The 18,894-nt window shown below is 46.3% G+C and overlaps 1 long non-coding RNA gene across 2 annotated transcripts in view; it reads left to right on the top strand.

Moving 5' to 3' along the window:
* Positions 1-18,894, top strand: part of LOC114015806 (uncharacterized) — a 50,532-nt gene that overhangs the window by 12,653 nt on the left and 18,985 nt on the right. Inside the window, exons 2-4 of one of the 2 annotated variants that reach the window (XR_003559934.2) lie at positions 2,337-2,579; positions 7,926-8,329; positions 9,601-9,715. This is a non-coding gene — a long non-coding RNA (uncharacterized LOC114015806). The remainder of the gene's footprint in view (positions 1-2,336; positions 2,580-7,925; positions 8,330-9,600; positions 9,716-18,894) is intronic. The other variant, XR_003559937.2, reaches the window with a different exon arrangement.

Below are 18,894 nucleotides of genomic sequence, written 5' to 3'. Positions count from 1 at the left end.
GCTGACTGGCCTGCAGAGGGACAAGGAAACACTCATTTAAATATATCCCTAGATTAAGCGGTGCTGCTGTCTGCTCTCCGCTTGCTGCGAATAGCTTGACATGACTGCAGGAGCAGACTGAGCTGAAGAAGCAGATCCTTGCAGCTTCCTAGTTTTCATGTGGGTTTTTCCGTTTTTCCTGTATTTCTATGAGCAACTTAATGACTGAGCTAATGTTCAGCTCCTGCCAGACCAGACTGACCATGCTTGGTCCAAGATTTTGGGTCTCTGGCAGGTACACTGGTCAGAAATACCGGCACAAGACAGAGACAGACCAAGAGTCCCAGCAGTGCTGGTAGCTGCTGCTGTCAGCTTGCAGAGTCTCAGTTTGTAGGATGAAAGGGAGAAAGAAGGTTGTCTCTTCTGGCTTATGAAATCACTGGGTTTCTGCTGGGCAAAGGAGATGTCAAAACTCATAGCCTTACTAGCAGTGAGGAGGCCAATGGATTGCAGCAAACTGGAAATTTGAGACAAAGTGTAATGAACTGTTTTTCCAGAAATTTGCTTTGCAGATTGGCTGGAGTCTGCCCCCAAAACTCTCCCATCCCAGCATGAGCCACAGATCTCTGCCTGGGCTGCTTTAGCTCAGAGTTCAGAAGTTAAACAGAATTATTTCCTCAGGGAGATGAAATCCCTGTCCTACTTGCCCTGAAGTCAAACTCCTTTTACTGTTACCAGCGAGCCTCTGCAGGAGCTCTGCGCATTCATCCCAGCATTTAGCAGCATCCCTCCCATCCCTGGCCAGGCTCTGCCCCAGCCTCCCAGGGATGGGGACAAGAGCTGGTGCCCAGAGCCAGGCTGGTGCAATCTGCCGCTGGGGACTGCTGAGGAGGTGGGACCCCCACTCCAGATGTGTGGTTTGGGGAGCTTGGGAGCACTCTGGCACTAGCCAAGCACTGCTAGTGGAAAGCATGGCTTTTCCCTTACAGGCAGGACCTCAGCCTATATGTAAGTGAAGCCCTGGAGTAATTCATGAGCTTTGTACCCAGAGGAGCAGGCGCTGCTGAGTGCAGCTCCCAGCACAGTCACAGCTGGACATGGGCTGCGCTTTGCTGGGGACTGGCAGAGAGGAAGGCACGCCGGGTTGTCAGTGTTTTCTGCTTATGACTCTGCTCCTGCAGACTGCGGAGCTGCTACACCTCACGCTGAGCTCTAGTGTTTAAGAAGCTGTGATTTCTGTGGAAATTGTGAGGTTTCGTTGTAAGTCTTCCCTCTCTCCCTCCCTTGTGATGGCAAAGGGATTCTTGCAAATATAGCACAGGTTTATTTTGAAGGTTGGAACAGCAAAGTGTGAAAGTACGTTGTACAAAGAATGAGAAACAGATCCCAGCTGTATTATTCATTTGCCTTATAAGACACGAGGCTTTTTACATTATTTTTAAAAATTCTTGAGGGATGTTTATGCCTTACAAGTTATAAAATCCTGAGCCTGTCATTGCTAGATGGGTCCTGAGTTAGAGACAGAGAGGGGATGTTGATTTTGCAGGCATCCCAGGAGACCCACGCACCCACCGTCAGCACCAGCACGTGGGGGTGAAATCCCCTGCCAATGGATGTGTCTCCTAAAGACTTCTACTGCTGTCTCACATTTCACACATGGGTCTTTCTGGAAGCTTCCAGATACTTTCCTTGCCCTTTTCAGGGATGTTGGTTTCTTTTCCTCCCATGCAGAATTTTCCCCCCAGCAGGTATACAGCCTGTCAGGCCTTTAAACTCTTGTGGATGGTTTTCAGGCCAATATATCCTGCTTGAATTTGAGGTTTTGTCTGGGTTTTCTTATGTTTCACTGTGAATGAGTGCGAGGAGGAAAAGGAGGATAACATCTGGTATACCAATTACTAGTGCTCTAAAAACTGCTAGGAGAAGGATGTGCCTTCAGCATCAGCTGTCTGTGGGCTACATCTCTCCTGCTTGAGCCCAGTTGACTGAGGGGAAGTTTTCCCTTTGGCTGCTTGCACAGCTCTTGAATTTGCACATAGAAACCCTCCTGGGTCCAACACTTGCAGCGTAAGTTCCTGCCCTGGGGGTTGGACCTGGCAGAGAGTCCCTGAGCTGCCCCATTTCCTTCCAGCCGTATAACTCGAAGTAAGGTATGTAAAGATTTCCTTATGCAGGGGACGGGATATATCCAGCCTCCTTCAGAGGGAAGGATGCAGTTTAGGAGCCTTGGGCTACCTTGGCTATCAATAATTCTTTCTGTTACAGAGGAGTTATTTGGGTTCAGATAACAATTTAATGCGATTTCAGGTCCTCTGTGTATTACATTCTCTGTTCTCCCCTGCATTTTTCCGTGCTAGGTTTGGGGCAGAGCCTGTACATGGTCCCCGAGGGCTCCCAGTGCCACTGGGCTGGTGTAAAGGCTCCTGCCTGCAGCTGACCATGGAGCACTTCCAGTTGCTGTCACTCTCCGCTCGTTCCAGCTCTACAGCTCTTTCACTGGGGCTTTCCAGGTTTGGTGCCCTTCAAGTCCGTATGCATCACCAAGTATCAACAAACGGCTGAGCTGCCGTCTCCTGGGGGCAAGTCCTCAGAAGCTAGAGGTGAGGTGTGAAGATGGGGAAAACCTGACAGCCACCAGAAATCACACTATTTCCACTATGTTTTCAGAGCAACCCGACAGTGCTTAGCAATAAATAGAATTGACACAGGATGTGCCAGATTTCAGCAAGCTGCTCCCTGTCTGAGCTGATCTGTGCTTCTTCCTGCTGAATCCTAAAGCTGGTGCCACAGGGATGGAGGCAAACAGCACACAGGAAGATGAAACTGGTGGAAAAGGGGCAAAGCATAGCTGCAAAGAGGGGTTGGTTGTGGTTTGGGCCTCCTTAATGGTCCCACAGCCACCTCTGTGTTTTGTTGTGATTACTTTATCCTCATGCTTGGCATTGACTGTGGCTCCTGAGTCATTTGGGGGTCTCTTGAAACTGTTGTGAGTTCCGTGTCCCTTAGGTATACTCAGACTGTGGGTCTGACAGTGTCCTGTGTCCCTGGAAGGAGATGATAAATGAGTGGGTGATGTCCACGTGGCCAAGGTGGTAGAACCCAAAGCACCTGCGTTTGGCTTCTGCTGAGAGCTGTGTTTTCCCCTTCTAGACACCATCACATGGAAAGCATGTGGATGGTAGCAGGGAGATGCATCTTGAAGCCTGTGTAAGTCCCACAGGCCACTTCTGGGCATGCTGCAACTTGCTCAGCCTTTGGGAACAGACCCAAGCACCTCTGCCAGGAGCATGTACACATGCTTTGCTGTGCCCCGGAGAACAGCGTAGACACCTCAAAGCTGCCTCGCAGAGGCGTGCAGGGATGAACACTGCTGCATAACCCCACGCAAATACCTTAGCAGTGCAAATTATCTTAAACACTTTGGGCAGTCAATCTCCATGGACAGTCTGGAAAAACAGATCTCTTCTGGGAAGGGGTGAACCAGACATGCACTGGGATGAAGGGACAGTCAGTACCAGTCAACTATGATGCTCTTCACAGCCTCCCAGGTGTGTGACGAGCTCCCCATGTCCCTAAACATCAGTTGCTCCCCCCTCCCCACACATCCAGCCCCCCAAACCTCCTGGTCTGCAGAAGAGTAAGCTGGAGTTAACCACCAAGCATTCACAAAGTGGTCCTGCTTTCTCAGTGGGATTGTCCACCAGTTCCTGGCTGGGATCTAACACCAGCGCTGATGCCGTGCCGTTCGACTGGCGGGGAAGCTGCTATTGATTTTTATTTCATGTCCATCGATAGAGATGGTGCAGGTGGAAGACTCTGAAAGGGCACATAAATAATAAACTAAGAAAAGCTGTAGCAGAGTGAATGATGAGCAGTTTGGCATTTACTTGAAACCAGAGTTTGGAGGGTAATTTTTTAACACGAAGATGGTTTTGCTACAGAGAATGCTGGGCTTGCTTTTGCTGTTAGTTATGCAACTGGAATCTGGAAGCAGTGCTGGGCCAGTGGAGAAAGTGGAGTCAGAGTCAGCCTTGCTGCTTTTCTCATGCCTTTTCTCATCTCACAGCAACAGTGCATGTCGGGCAGGAGTGGTCTGCTGTCACTGCCAAATACCCAGGTTAATGATGGCTCTGCTGATCAATTAGCAACCCCAAGCAACTATTTAGCAGTGAGGGTTTTTTAAATTAAGATATTTTTTTATTGGAGGGGTGGGTGGGAATGAACTAAATGATCTTTCTTGCTCACTGTTCAGGTAGATTTACTGAATGCAGGATGGTTTGAAGGGGAGGGAGGTGCAAGCAAGGGTTTGTTTAACACAGTATGAGTTCATGTAATGCAAAAGGCTTGCCAGCTGTCCTGGACCAAAATTATATGTTCCTTCTCTCCTATCCAGCACCTTTTACTTGGGACATCCTGCACAATGCTGTGCAAGACCAAGGTCATGTGCCAGGGGATTGGCAGTAAAAAGGGACATGGTCATTTCTGAGACAGGTAAATCCAGCATGTCCCTCTGTTCATCGTCTGGGTTTGTTGCTGGTGCTCAGCAGAATTGCAGGTCCTGTCTTGGGCCCCACCAGAAAAGCCACAACCTGTAGGTGAGACCTTTGGTTTCCTCAAGAACATCCATTTGGGATCAACACAGAGTTCCCCACACGTGCTCACAGCTGCACCATACTGGGAACACCTCACCTGCAGTTCCCACAGTTATCTATTGATAACCTTCGCTTTGGTGATGGACAGAAAAAGAGCTGAGCAGTCTGTGGACAGAGTGAGGAAAAGACCTAAAAACCGCTTAGGGAAGAGCGGTAGAAAACCCAGCGTGAACAGGAGGGAGAACTGGAACCAGGAAACTGGGAGCCTCTCCCAGCTGGTGTGGTGGACTTTGGACCAGGTTGTGTTTCCACATCAGACAGAGTTCAGTTTCACCCAGCACCCTGTGCAGATCCAGTGGCTCTGGGAGACGCTGCACAGATGATGTGGCTCTGGGAGACGCTGCCCAGACCTCCTGCTCTTGAAAAGCCGCCTGCAGCATCAGGGATCTCCTGTCCATCCTGGTTCACTTTCCCAGCAAGGAGAATTTATCAGTCAATTTGCCCATGGTGCAGATGTCTGTCTGGAACTGTAATGACATTTACCAAAGGGGACTAGAAATTGTCACTGGGGGACTGCAAATAATGAAGCCAATGTCTTCTATTGACACACGTGGAAGCTGTTTAATTTGGGATGTTGGCTGTCAGAAAATAGAGCTCTTTTGTGGCGGTTTTCTCGGTGAAGCAGCATTGTATTTAATTTCAAGGTTCGTGCTCACATTTAAAAGTGAGCTATTTTCAGCTTTTAGGTTTGGAGTTTCTTCATGGCAATAACCTACCAATTTAATGCACATCTAAGGGTCTGATCTGTCTCTGCTTGCTAACTACAATGATTTCTGCCAAGGATTTCTTGCTAAGAAAGAATGGTTGGTTTTTTTTCCCTTTTTAATTGCAGCTATAAGCCAAGCTCTTGAGCCTGGACCCTTGCGTGCCTTTCAGCCCCCAATATCTGATTTAGGCATTCTGATCCCATTTAGGATATGGGTCTAGTCTTCCTGGGGAATTCTTGTGTGCTTAAAAGAAGGAATGTTTTTTGCCACCTTGTTGCGCAGTCACCCCAAAGGACCAAGATCCCTCAGCCAAGGGTGATGCCTAAAAATGAGCATCATGGGTTTAAAGAACAGGAAAACAGGTTCTGTTAGGAGAGGATGCAGGTGCAGAACTTTTAACACTAAGCAATGCTGGCTGTGTTTAACTCACACAAGAGCCTAGGGAGTCCTCAGCACCTCAAAAACTGGGTGATGAAACTAGATGGAGCAGCAGGAGAGGTTTGCACAGGTCAGCTTTCCTCCCAACCCTGGCTCCTACCAGCAGTGAGAGGTGCCACTTTGCATCCACACCTTCCCATTGGGAACTGGACAAAAAAAATCATTGTTTTTGCAAGTGTAATATAGGGGGAGAGAGAGAACAGGGGAATAGTGATTTTTTTGGAAGGGAGATCTTGTCAAAACATGTCTGCTGCCTGGCAAAGCATCCTGCCTGGGCTGGCCTGGCAGCAGCTCTGTACAACAGGGCTGCTCATGGCCCCTGCAGAGCCACCCTTGGGATTAAAGCCCTTACAAGAGGCTTTAATAGGAATCTCCTCTCCCAAAGATATATATGCATTAGGCTTTATCTCACTGTTTCATTAAGGAATAGGAGCAGGGACAATCACAGGGGTCACCAAATCCTGTCTCCTGCCATTGCAGGTAGATGTGCTGTGCAATCCCTTTATTATTGTATAAGGGCAGAGGTGAACATCAGCAGGGACCTGAGCTTGTGCAGCCTGTCAGCCCCAAAAATGTCACTGGGAGAGACCCACAGTCCTTTTATTCGACATCTGATGGGCTTACATCCATCTCAGGGCATGTCTGCCAGGATGCTGCAGTTCAGGAGGAGGCAGCCTGGCTTATTAATTGTAAGTGCACTTGAGATGCTATAGTATGAGAAGCTATCATCATGAAAGTGCTCAGCAGCATGTAATCAATGCTTGGCCTTACAAAGTGTCCTCTGTTGTGCTCAGGCTTCTCAAAAGTCCAGCTACAATCTATATTATTTATGTGGAAAAGTGTTATTAGCTGAGTTTCCTTTATTTTCTTCATTTTCATGGAAGGATTTTAAGGGAGTTCTTTGTAAGGAGTGCTCAGAGGCTCTGGGATTTTCCTTCTGTTTCCTGGTGAGACCAGATTTTTTATTTATTTACATCTTTCTTTTTTTTTTTTTTTAACTGAATATTTCAAATACCAGGAAGTGATATAATGTTAAAGCCAAGCCAGTCAATGTGTAATTATGGCACCAGTCTAGCCAGTGTGAAGAATGATATTTTCTGTGTTATTACGAGAGCCTGGGAACTTTAAGAGTTTGCCTTTTAACAGCCTCCATAAGAACATGGGCACATATTAATACTTGGAATAGGCAATTAAAAGCAAAAATGGCTGACACCCTCAATGGCACAGGACAGGGTTTGTAATGAGTTAGTCCTAGAAACAGATATTGCCAAAAAGGAGCTCCGTAATGATTAAAAAAAAATGATTATAAGCTTGCGGCTAAAACGTGTATTGCAAAAATGAGTGTGGCTTTTTCCTAATCACTGTGGTAGCTGTGCCTGTGCCTTGGGTTTGTGGAGCAGAGGGATTTCAGTGAGTTTCCCTTTGCTTGCGCCAGGCTGGGCATGAGTCCTCCTGCCTGGCAACTAATTGTCCTGGAAGCAAGTTGTTGCAGACAAAAGATGGAGAATGGGCCAACCTGCCAGTTTTGGGGTAATCCAGAGCAAGTCCAGGGCTGATCTGCTCGGACTGAGCAACCCTTTAGAGCATGTTCTTGCACTGACACTGAATTACTTGCAAACAGTGTTTTATGGAAGTGGGGCCTCGGGGAGCCATAAGTGCTCCCACAGAATCCATGGCAGAAAGAAAATTCCTGTTTAGAGTCTGCTCTGGACAGCACTGGACTCAACAAATAAGTGCATTAGTGCCTTGATTCATCAGGCATTTGGAATAAACAATGGTAAGAAGCAGGCATTGAATTTACTGGGGGGACTAATGCAGCTCTGTCACCACAGGATGGTGGTACTTGGCATCTCAAGGTGCAGCCCAGAGTCCAGCTGAACTGGACCATGCACCAGATCCAGGCTGGCTCTGGCCTGGTACATCTCTGGGCTGTTCTCTCCAGTCTTGGTATACAGCAGGATTTTTTTCTGCTGTGATTTTTACATCTCATTTTCTGCAAATATTTACAGCATTAATTCCAAATTAGCCTTTCTGCCTTTTGTAATGCATAGAATGAGCTGCTTATTGAATATTCAGAATTTTAAGCAAAAAGCTGTGTCCAGTATTTGCTGTAAATATGTATAAATGCTTATTGGATCTTTCCCAGTAGCACCTGTTTCTTCTGATGAGGCCTATGATATGGAAGAAAAATGCAAACAGGAGCCTTCTAAATGAAATGGCAAATTTAGCCCATGTAATGCACAGAATACTAATGAGCAATCTGACGGAGCCGCTGCGCATTCATGCATTACCGGCACTGAAGAATGACCTTGGTCAAATGAGCGAGAGAAGGGAGTCCTTGCACTCGAGAACAAATAGATGACTCTGATTAAACTACAGCCACCTCACCTCTCCAGGGACCTTCACAGCCAAGCACAGCAAGATTAAAGAGCTTACGCTTCCATCAAGCACCTGAATCCAGCTCACACTCGGCAGTAATTTTGCACCAAGCCCTCTCTTCCCCTGCAACAGCCTTCGAAACTCACCGTTGCCTTCATTGTCACAGCGTGCTGGGTGAGCTCTCGTATTAATAAAAATACCAGATTGGCACCCTGTTCTCTCCTGCAGCCTCAAGCTGGTCAATTATTCTGCTTTAATTACGCCCTTATACATACTTTTTACAGGCACGGGCCTTTTCTGTGTTTATGGCTAATAAAGTAATGAAGTGATGCGGTGATAAATTACTCTTTGGTTTAAGGTGGGGATGTGACACAACAAGTGAAGGGCTATGCAGGTGGTGATTTGAAGAAGTTTAGTGCATTGCTGCACTTTGGAGAAACATTCACACCCCTCACCCCAGCCCCCACACCACTCCCCCCCGCCCCTGCCCCCCGGAATGCCTTTGTCTCTTCTTTGGTTTTGCAGCAATTTTGATGTTTTAGCATAAGTTTGTCTTTTATTATGTGACTGAATAGAAAAATGCTGAAAGTGTCTTTGTTCAGCAGGTTAATTTTCTCACTGATGATTAAAAGGAGACAATCATTTAAGACAGCAGAATAAAAATTGCACTTGGGAATTTCACTAGACCAAGAAATAGAGTGGAGGGTTTTTAATAAGGGGCTGTCTAATTTGGATTTCTTTCTTTTTAACCAGAACATGGAAACTGATTTCCATTATGCAAGATCAATAATAGCATTTTGAAAATCCCATTTTCATATTTAATCATTTGCTTAATATTGGTGCTGGATCTTTCTGCAATTCTAGCATGACCCCCAAGTCTAATGCAGTGATATTTTCTGCAGAGGCTTCTTATGAAAAAACAGCAATTACATCTTCCAGCGATGATCACTGTTGCTTTGTACTGGCGAGAACAAGACGCTGAAAAGCAAAGGAGATGCTGGCATGACGTGGGGCGGGGTATGCAATGGGGTCTGAGTCATTTGTGGACTTTGAACATCTGCAAAATGACAGGTACCTCTGGGCCAGGGAGGGGTTTTCTCTCCACATGCCATCAGCAAACCCCTCTGTGCAATGTCCGCACCCTGGGGGTCACTGCTGGAGCTGGGACAGCTCGAGGGACTCCTGCTCTTACCCTGGAGTCCCTCCACCTTGTTGCTTCTCACCTTTTAATTCAAGCCAACATTCAGGCTAGCAATCTTGCTGCATATGAAAAGTAACTCCCCAAACTTGGTTTGCCGGGGTCAAATGGTCAAAAGCTTAGTGTAATATATTACAGAAGGTTTTTTTTATTTATTTATAGCCTCCTTCTCTACACTTCGGGTGCAGCCAGACTCTGTTTCTACAGGTTTAGTTTTTAGCGCCTTCGTACTTTTTTTTTCCTCCAGAGTGCAGAGGGCCAGAAACATTTCGCCCCCTGGAAAAACGTGACATTGACTGTGCTCCAGTGGTTGAGACTCCTGCCCATGCTCATGAACATCCATAAAACCTGAAATAAAATAGGTAAGGAGCCTCTTGGGTGTTCTTATGGCGTAGACTGAGGAAATTTGGGGGCAGGACACCGAAGAGGCCGTTCCCCTCCAGGTATCCAGGTGCTATCATAGTCCGGCATCCCGTACTTTTCTGGGTCATTTCCTCAGCTCCTCATGGCAGCCTGGAGCCCTCCAGCCCAAATCAGTTCCCAGTGTCCCCTGGCTGGGTCTTGTTATGCTTTACTGCGTTTGTTGATGGATGGATGGATGGATGGATGGATGGATGGATGGATGGGTGGATGTCTTCAGTGCAGGCAGCATGTGCCAGCCATTGGAGGCATTAACCCCTCGTAGCCATGCTCCGCAGCTCCCTCCGTGCACAGCTGGAAACCCTCTTAGAAAAGTTGTTAAAAGTAAGTGAAAGCCAGGCTACCCTGGAGCAAAGACAGCTTCCTCAGAAACAACATTTGATTTGCAACCCCTCCCTTCCCTGAGCGCTGCTCAAAGCAGCCCTGTGTTATAGGTAAGGATGTGGCTGAGCAGCTATTGAAAATATGTAAAGCTGTAGAAAATAAATGGGCTAGATCTGCAATAACTCTCAGTGCTGCTGCTGGCCTCTTGAAACAGCCATTTCATCACTGCACACTGCCGTGTGTCTCCTTACATTTACATACACGGTACACACTTTTCATGGAGCACAGGGAGCGGCTGGGGTGAAAAAGAAGCCCTGGGCAGCCAGGATGTGAAACAGACAGCTTGCAGTGAAGGTAGAATACATGAAATGGGAGGAAAAATCATTTCTCAAATAAAACTTGCCTTGCAGGCATGGGCAGGGTGTTTACGCAGGTTGTGGCACTAGGGAGAGCTACTCTGTGCCCACCACAGCCCTGTCCCCACTCACGTGAGGCTCTGTGGCATCCATCTGTGCACGGCTGCGTGCCCTGCATAAGTGCAGCCCTGTACTCGTGCAATGTGTAAATGTATCCCAATACTTCGATCAGTCTGTTCTTGCTCAGCTTGCTGGCCTTGCCAGACAGATGGATGAAGAACTGGACAATAAGAAGGAAAGGGGAAAGACTCGTTTTCACCACGCTTGGACAAGTGCCTCTGTACAGCCCTGTGCTATATCTCTGCAGTCCTATCCTAACTGGCTGAATTTAATCTGTCTCAGCACTGTCTCCCTGGTGCTGCCCACTACTGCTCCAGAAGAGCAGCTTTGAGGCTGAGCATCTTCTCTGTGTGCCCAGGAGCTCACAGCTGCCTCCTGAGAGAGCCACAAGAAGGAACCTTTGAGAAAGGGGAAATGTCTTTACTTAACACACTTTCTCTCTTCCAGGCTTTTCGTACTGTGTGGTGGGTTTGGGATAGGTTTTTCTCCTCTTGCTGGTAGCCCACTTCAAAGAATCACAGAATATCTGAAGTTGGAAGGGACTCATAAGGATCACCAAGTCTAACACCCTGCTCCTCACAGGATTACCTGAAACTAAATGATGTGACTAAGAGCACGGTCCGGATGCTCCTGGAACTTTGACAGGGTTGGTACTGTGACCACTTCCCTGAGAAGCCTGTTCCAGTGATTGATGATCCTCTCAGTGAAGAATCTTTTCCTAATATCCAGTCTGTCCACTTGTCCCCTGCTCTCTGCACTGATTTGGGAAGGTGGTGTCTTCTCCCCTTCCAGCTCTGTGCAGCTTGAGCTTTAGCAACTTTTCTCTACTTGGCCCCACAATAGCACCTCAGACTTTTTGCTTTCCCCATTAGGAGGCAGGAAATGCAGTTTTTTCCTGCCTGCTTCCCTCCTCACTTTCATTTCATGCTCTGCAGGGTTTCCATATGTTCACCGCCAATGTCTCAGCTCAGCTTGGCCCATAGGCACAAAAGCTTCCCACCATGCAAGCTGCAGATATGCATGATGACCTTCAAAGATGTGGTGAATCCTCCAGTCTGTGTCCTCCCTGCTTGGGAGGCTTTGAAGAGGGCAGACACTGAAGAGGCACTGGGCTGCTGGCCAGACTGCACTTCACCATCTGAAGCATTGCAAGGCAAACTTTCTGGTGGATCACAATTCTGGCTGTGTGAAGGTGCCATTTTCCCCATAATAATGATGTTTCCTGCTGGATAATGCAAAATAATTTTGTATGACAGTATGTGTTGTCCTGGGTCCTTCCCATGAGATTGGCCTGTGGTGGTTATTGATCCTACAGAGCAAGGGCAATCAGGAGAGAGCCAACAGAGCTGGAGAGTCATTGCCTGGAAAAGTGGAGAGGGACAAGTGGCGGAGCATGAGTAGGGACCAGGGCAATAGACATTTCCCTCCACTCTTCCCCAGATTCCCAAGCAATGTCCTAAACTCTTGGAGGATGGGCAGAAGCAGGAGTATGAGGTGGGCATATTGGCCTTTCTGGACCTGTTTGGTTCGAGACACAAGGTCCAGGTCTGGAGGCACCTGATGTCTTTTCCTTGGAGGAGGAACTCTCTTATCCAAGGCCACACATAACTCCTCATGGCTTCATTAGGATTTTGGGCAACTCCTGAAATGGCAATACAAAGCCTAACGCCTGTTGCTGTACCCTGTCACACACATCACTGTATCTGTTCAGTCCTCCAGCGTGCCCTAGGAGACCCTCTCCTCTCGCTGACATACCACTAGCCTTGTCTGCACATGCCTGCATCAATTCAAACTCTCATGTCATGTCAGTCATGCCTAAATCCTTTGAGATCTCTCCCTGCCTTTCTCAAAGGCATACAAAATTATTTTGCAAGTGGCAAAACCACCTCCAGCTTCCCATGGCACTTCGCTGCAGAAACTCCCTGCTCAGGCAAGAAGGCAAACCTGCGTGGTAAAGTTATTTCCAGCTCATTGACGATCTTCTGCAGGACAGGAAATTCTTCTTTATCAGCAGAAGAAGTAAAAGTTATCGAGCACAGCAAGTGCAGAAACAATCTGTTATCTGGGGAGGTATGGACCCTCACTGAAGGCAGGTGTAGCAACGGTACTGGGTAGGGTGAAAAGCACACAGAACTGTAAACAAGTACACCTTGATTTACCTCCAACCATAGCCAGGAGAAAATGCCTGGGGAAAAGTAGCAGGACAAAACTTGCATATAGTGATAACCCTCCAGTAACTCTTCCACTGCTCTGCAATGCAGAGTTCACAGGTCAAAGTTAGTATCTGTTTTTAATAGACTTTGAGGGGCTTTTGTCCTATGAATATGGCTCAAATGTTGCTTAAGCAAAGGAAACTTGCAGCCATTGCTGTGCCCCAGGGTGAGGAGCACCACGGTTAACTCATAATGCGTGATGAGGCAACACTTTCTTGCTGGCCATTTTTGGCTGCTGTTTTTGTCTGCCACTGATAATTTCATGGGCTGAATCTCAGTTTTTGCAATATGTGGAGAAATGAGTAAAACCTACCCGTTCACTTTTCTTGGGTCATTCATGAGCTTCGGTTTCTCCCTTTTCTCCTTTTCTGGGGTTAACAGGGCTGTGTCTCTGTCTCCTGGTACTGAGCAGCTTCTGTACCCCCAAACCTGTTGGTCACCCTCCTCTGTGCCACATCCGGTTCACTGTCACCTTGCTCAGATGATGAAAGGCAAGCAAATTTGATAGTCAAGGTGGAGGCCTGTCATGGTCTTACATAGCTGTCTAGTGAGGATTTCTGGCTTATTCTCTATTCCTGATCAAACATTTCTCTGTTCTCCTCACTAGGGATTTTCTGACAACTACCAGCCTCGGTGCTGATGTTTCCATCATGCAGTCTGCTGTAGTTGGCTGTTTCCCCTTGTGGTGTCTCTTACACATGGGTTTAATGCTTTATCTTTGCAGCAGAGCCTTCCCCAAGTCAGTTCCCTGAAATCAACTGCTGAGTGGTCGTTCTTAGCTGGAGTAGGCAACTGGGTTGGATTAGCTGACGTGCCCATCTTCAAATATCATTGGCAAAGGGTCTAGGAGATGGATGGCCAAAATCTTGGTAGTGTCAATGTGAAGTCCCTAGAGCACTGGGTTAACTTCCTGAAAAATCAACTTCGCTGTCCAAAGGTTTTGCAGAAATTGAGTCAAAGATGTAGACAAATGGACAATACCAGAACTAATAGGAGGTTATGTTGGCTCCTGTAGAACTAAGAGAAAATGCTGCCAGCTGGATACAAGAAAGGAAAAGTAATACTGAATAATTTATTTTTTTTAATAAAACACACATATGTTACAAAGTGACTGGATTAAAGCTTTTGGGACTTGGGGAATTTTGTGGAATGCGTGTGAAATTCAAAATGTGTAGTGTGCTGAGTTGAAGATTAGGCTGTTTCCAGCTTTGATATTTCCTAGCTCTCCCTCACCTGCCTTCCAATGGCCTTGGGCACTTTAAGCTGTGTTATCAGATGCGCGCTGGACATGTCTGATGAATGCCAAGATCTCACAGTTTGAGCAGACAGCTACTGCTCTGATCTGAATCACTGCAGCCTTTGAACAGGCTGTGTTTAAGCTGAAAGTGGGTGGTCTGAGTTGTCTGCAGACAGTCTAACTTGAGAGGGATCTTATTCCTGGAGCATATCTAACGCCATATATCAAAAGTTACTTTGATTCTTATCAATATTCTGGAGGCAAAACTTCAAAATATGCCATTAAAACAAAGAGGCATGACTGATCTTCGTAAGAACTCTTGGGAATTTATTGTTCTCCTAAAGTCAAACAACCTAGGAACAGAAAATATATTTTCTGAGTAGATATCTAGGTTAAAGCAACTTCCTCTGGAAAAAAACTTTCAGAAAATCTATTTCTTCAGACCTTCCTGATGTTGCTATCATTGCACTAAGCAGCCTCCTTAAAGCAGTTGAAAATGACCTCCAGCAAGAGACAATTTCTTCAGTAAACAGCCAGCAAACACCCTATTAAAGAAAGTATCCTCATTCCTTAAATGACACGCAAGCTAAAATAATGGGCTTGTGCTGTCTTTGTTTCTTCATGATGTACATTCTGGACCCAAGGGGATTTTCCAGAAACAGGGGAGGGCACGGATGGTCAGAGGGTAGATATGCAGCTATGTAAATCCACAAAGATTGCTGTTATTTTATGCTCGTTTGTACTAGCTGAAGATAATATAACTTCCTGCTCCACCTATATCAGAGATTCATGCTGTGTTTGTAGTACTCTGTGGTCTAAAAATCTCTGTGGAAAAAGGTTTTTTTTATTATATAGAAAGTGCAAGGAAAGGGAAAACTTTGCTGGGAGTTCTGTGCTCTCCTTAACTCTTACATTTTTTGCTCAGGTCAAATTAATACATTATTTAACGTTGGAAATCTTTTAAGGAAAATTCAAGGGCCAGTAGGTTAAAGGCACTATTGTCTAAACTTTTTGTTTGTTTCATTGGAAGGAGAGGTGTAGTCAATGGTGGTACAGAAAATCCCTACAACCGCTTGTTTCAAAAACCCAGGGCTCAGACTGGACATCTACATACCTTTCTGGGTCAGTCGTAAAATATCAGTAGGCCAAAGTCTCCACAACTGCTTCAGAAAGAAACCAACAACTCCCTGATTTCAGCTATATCATTTGGTATTTACATGCGCATGGCAGAGGGCAAAATGTGATTTAGTTGCTCTTCAACTCTGCATATGCTTTTAAGATTTAGTGCTTGAATGATTTTAAGCAGTCATGTGTTGGAGACATGCTTCTTAAAAAAATTATTTTCATTGCGTAATTAATCATAACAAAGTATAACGTAATTTTGCAAGCAGCAAGCACTTTGGTTTTTTCCAGTTTCACATTAATTTTACTGGCCCCAAATCCAGGGCTGTGTTTTTGTATTTGGGCTTTTACTAGGAGCAGAATATCTCCTCCAAAAATGTCGTTAACTTGCTGGCATTATAAGAGTTTTCTCCTCCATAGTTTTGCTGCAAAAGATCTGGTAGATTTATTTAAGCCGAACATACTTTCCTAGTAATATGGTTTTTCTGGTGATGGTATTTCCTAGAGACTGCAGGTTTGTCTCTTTAGTTTACACTGCTTTCTGCCAGTGGGGAAAAGTATATACATCTGTGTCGGTCAACTTGTACAAAGAACAGCTGGTTTAGCCCCTGTAGAGATATTTTCCCCTTGAAGAGGATTGTTTGGTCTTGTCTTTACTGATAAATTTTTTAAATCTTTTTTTCAACCCCAGGGGATCCAGTGCTCATCCAATATCCTGAGGTAAAAACACAAGTGAGGCAGTAAAACTAAAGCACCCTGTGAGATAAATTTGCAGAGGTCAACTTCAAGAGGGAACACAACATTGACCTTGGTGAATTTACCCACAGTAAAACTTAAGTCCTCCATCCTGGCTGTGTTGTTTACCTCAGGAGAGCTGCTGGCCATTAGTTACCTTCCAGTACAAAGAAATATAACTGTTTTTCAGTTGTGAAGACAAGTCTTTGGAGTTCTAACAAAAACTCAGCGTTTGGGTGTATTGTCAGAATTTAAAGTGGAGATTCTGCTGTGTTTAACTCCTGAGAACAGCTTCAGCAGAGATATATTTGGGAGAGCATGTGCTGGATGAGCAAGCCCTCCCTGGCCAAATCTGCTGCTTGCCTGCCCCGCTTCACCATGCTGCCCTGGGCAAGTTCACAGGTGGACCTGGACCTTTAAATCCACTGCCAAACTATTGAATCTTGGCACATCCAGAAAGACATACCTGATAATCACACCAAAACGACTCTTCTGGAGGGTGTTATTTTGGTACTAGGGTGAATGTTATAGAGGATCTAGGGCATAACATTTAGAGACACAAAGGTGATGGGTGGTACTTGGGGCTTGGGAAAAAAGCCAGGCTTCACCTGGGTCAAACTTAGACTGGTTCTTCTCCAGAGTGGAGGACAGCCACATTCACTTTTTTCTCCTAGCCTTGGAGTTGGTAAAAAGTGGCGCTGCCAACGGTTTTGTATTATCCTGAGTGGTTTCATTTTAAAGCAAGCGTGCATGGCATTTTGCTGCTTTCCTTTGAATTCAGTGGGATGGGACAGGGTCAGTGGGACTGGCACTGAGCTGCTGACGGGGCTGTTAGCACGTCTGTGAGTGCTGGCTGCGGTGCTCAGAGGGAGGACGGAAAGCAAGTGCCGATGGAGATCACTTTAAACAAAAAAAGCAGAGTGGAGACAGGCCAGAAACCACACTGCAAAGGTCCTTGGGGAATGGTAATAATTCCTTTTACTGGCCAAAGGCTACTTCCTGCTGCTCTGTGCAATAACCCCGCTGCACTAACAGGGTCCTCAGGCATCTGAGGAGAAGTGGGTTTGGCACTGGTCATGCTGTGCTCATGAGCAGGTCTAGAAAGGAGACCTGACCTCTGCAAACAGGGGTTTACACAAGCCCCGGCTGCTTTTTTTGCAAATCCTCAGTGGGGCTGCAGCTCTTGGCACCACACCCAGGAATCAGAAACTGGGCTGAACCCCAGGGTATTTGACTCTGACATTAGGCATGATAGGAAGACAGGCTGTTAGCCACAGAAGACCTCTATCCTTCCCGGCCAGTTACCCTGCCAGTGTGAAAATCAAGAAGTGCTCAGCTGTTGTGGTTTGCAAGGCTAATATTTCAAGCCTGAGGAAGCGTTTGTTCCTGAAAAAAATGAACTTTTTAAAAATGAACTTTTGAAAGAATGAGCTTTTCCAAATTATATCAGTTGCTTCCTATAAACCTGGCCTAGAAAGAGTAACTGTTCCCCATGGGAGCCGAGTATCTGAGACGGTTCTGACATTTCCCCACATGCAATGTGCATGTAAGAAGGGCTTTCACCAGGTGGTGTTTGTTCAGATAGATTTCTGGCGACGGCACGGTTATGTATGACCTTTGGGGATGGGGTTGATAAGGAAGGAGCAATTAAAACAAAACTCTGAAAGCAGATATGGAGACCCATCAGAAAGCCAGGGAAACAGATGAAAGAGCATTGACTTCACAGCTCTGAAAAAAAAACACAGAGGGGGGAGGCCTGTGGGCTGCAAGACAGCTGGGAGAGGCTGGTACTCTGGGCAAAGAGATGTGTGTCAGTCCTGGCGTTGCAGCTGCACGTCTGGTAAAAGTACGATTGCATCACTATACATACCTGCATCGCCAGTTTTGTTGCCTTAACAGAAGCAACCCAAAGACATCAAATATGATCAGATCAGAAAGGGCTGTAGTGATTCATTGATGATTTTGAGATGGGGAGGCTTAACAGATGGGAAGTCGGCAGAGGGCAGGCAACGTCCACAAGGCCACCTAGGTAATCTGTGGCAGAGGGGCTTCTCAGGGATGTCTTCAACTCCAATTGAATGTCCTAATTGGTAGAACATCCTTTCACTCTGACAAGGTCTCGAGTTCCTGTTCCTTCTGTACTAGGGCTGCTGCAGGAGCCAAAATGTTCAACTTCATCAATTCCTTATTACATTTTATTTATTTATTTTACATGGTTTGCTATCTCATTATGGGGTGAACCATCTTTGAGTTCTCTCTAAGTGCTGTCCCCTGGGATTTCAGTTCAGACCTTTCCCCTCCCAGGCACCATTCCTCACCTAGTCACTAGCCCAGGGTAATAACCCCCTTGTGTTACCTCTGCTGTGAATTCGGTGGGGTTTGAGTTGGTGAAAAGGTTTTGTGTTGAAGCCTAGGGCATCAACTAATGAGAAGTTACTCAGAAACCACCATGGCTCATAATTCTGCTACCCTCAGTGTCCTGGCTGGGTAGGAGATAAGGGCAAGCTGATCTGCAAGCCAGCCAGAGGCTAATGGGAACAGATAGAGACATTCCTCCTTACCTTCACTCTTCAGAGGTGCTTGGTTGGGTTTCCCTCCTTTTTGTGCAGGTGATGAATTTTTCTTTGTCTGTTCAGTGAGAAACAAAACAGTAGGGTGTTATCTTGGAGGCATCTACCCCTCTTTTGAATGTGGTTAGAACTGGCAAGCTGGTTCAAAAGTTTGAGGGTGGAGAGGAAGCAACAGGCTGTATCCTCATGTAAACCTTGCTTCCTGAGGTAAAAATGGGTCCTATGCCTTCTGCACAAACTCAGCCTGACCTTACTGTGCATCAGGCAGCTAATTGCTTGCAGCGAGTAATGAACTCATCTGTTCATGGCCTGCCCTGACTATGTTGAAGGGAATCCTCCTTTGCTCTCCACCTCTTTTTGCCACCACCACCCACGCTCACCACCACCCACCCAAACCTGCTCTGCCTTCCAGTCTTGGAAGTCTGAGGTCTCCTTTGATCCAAG

This window comes from Falco cherrug, chromosome 7 (assembly GCF_023634085.1).
Source record: "Falco cherrug isolate bFalChe1 chromosome 7, bFalChe1.pri, whole genome shotgun sequence".
Classification (NCBI taxonomy): Eukaryota; Metazoa; Chordata; class Aves; order Falconiformes; family Falconidae; genus Falco; species Falco cherrug.
Note: the sequence above shows the minus strand (reverse complement) of the source record. Positions and strands in the feature narration are given on the sequence as shown.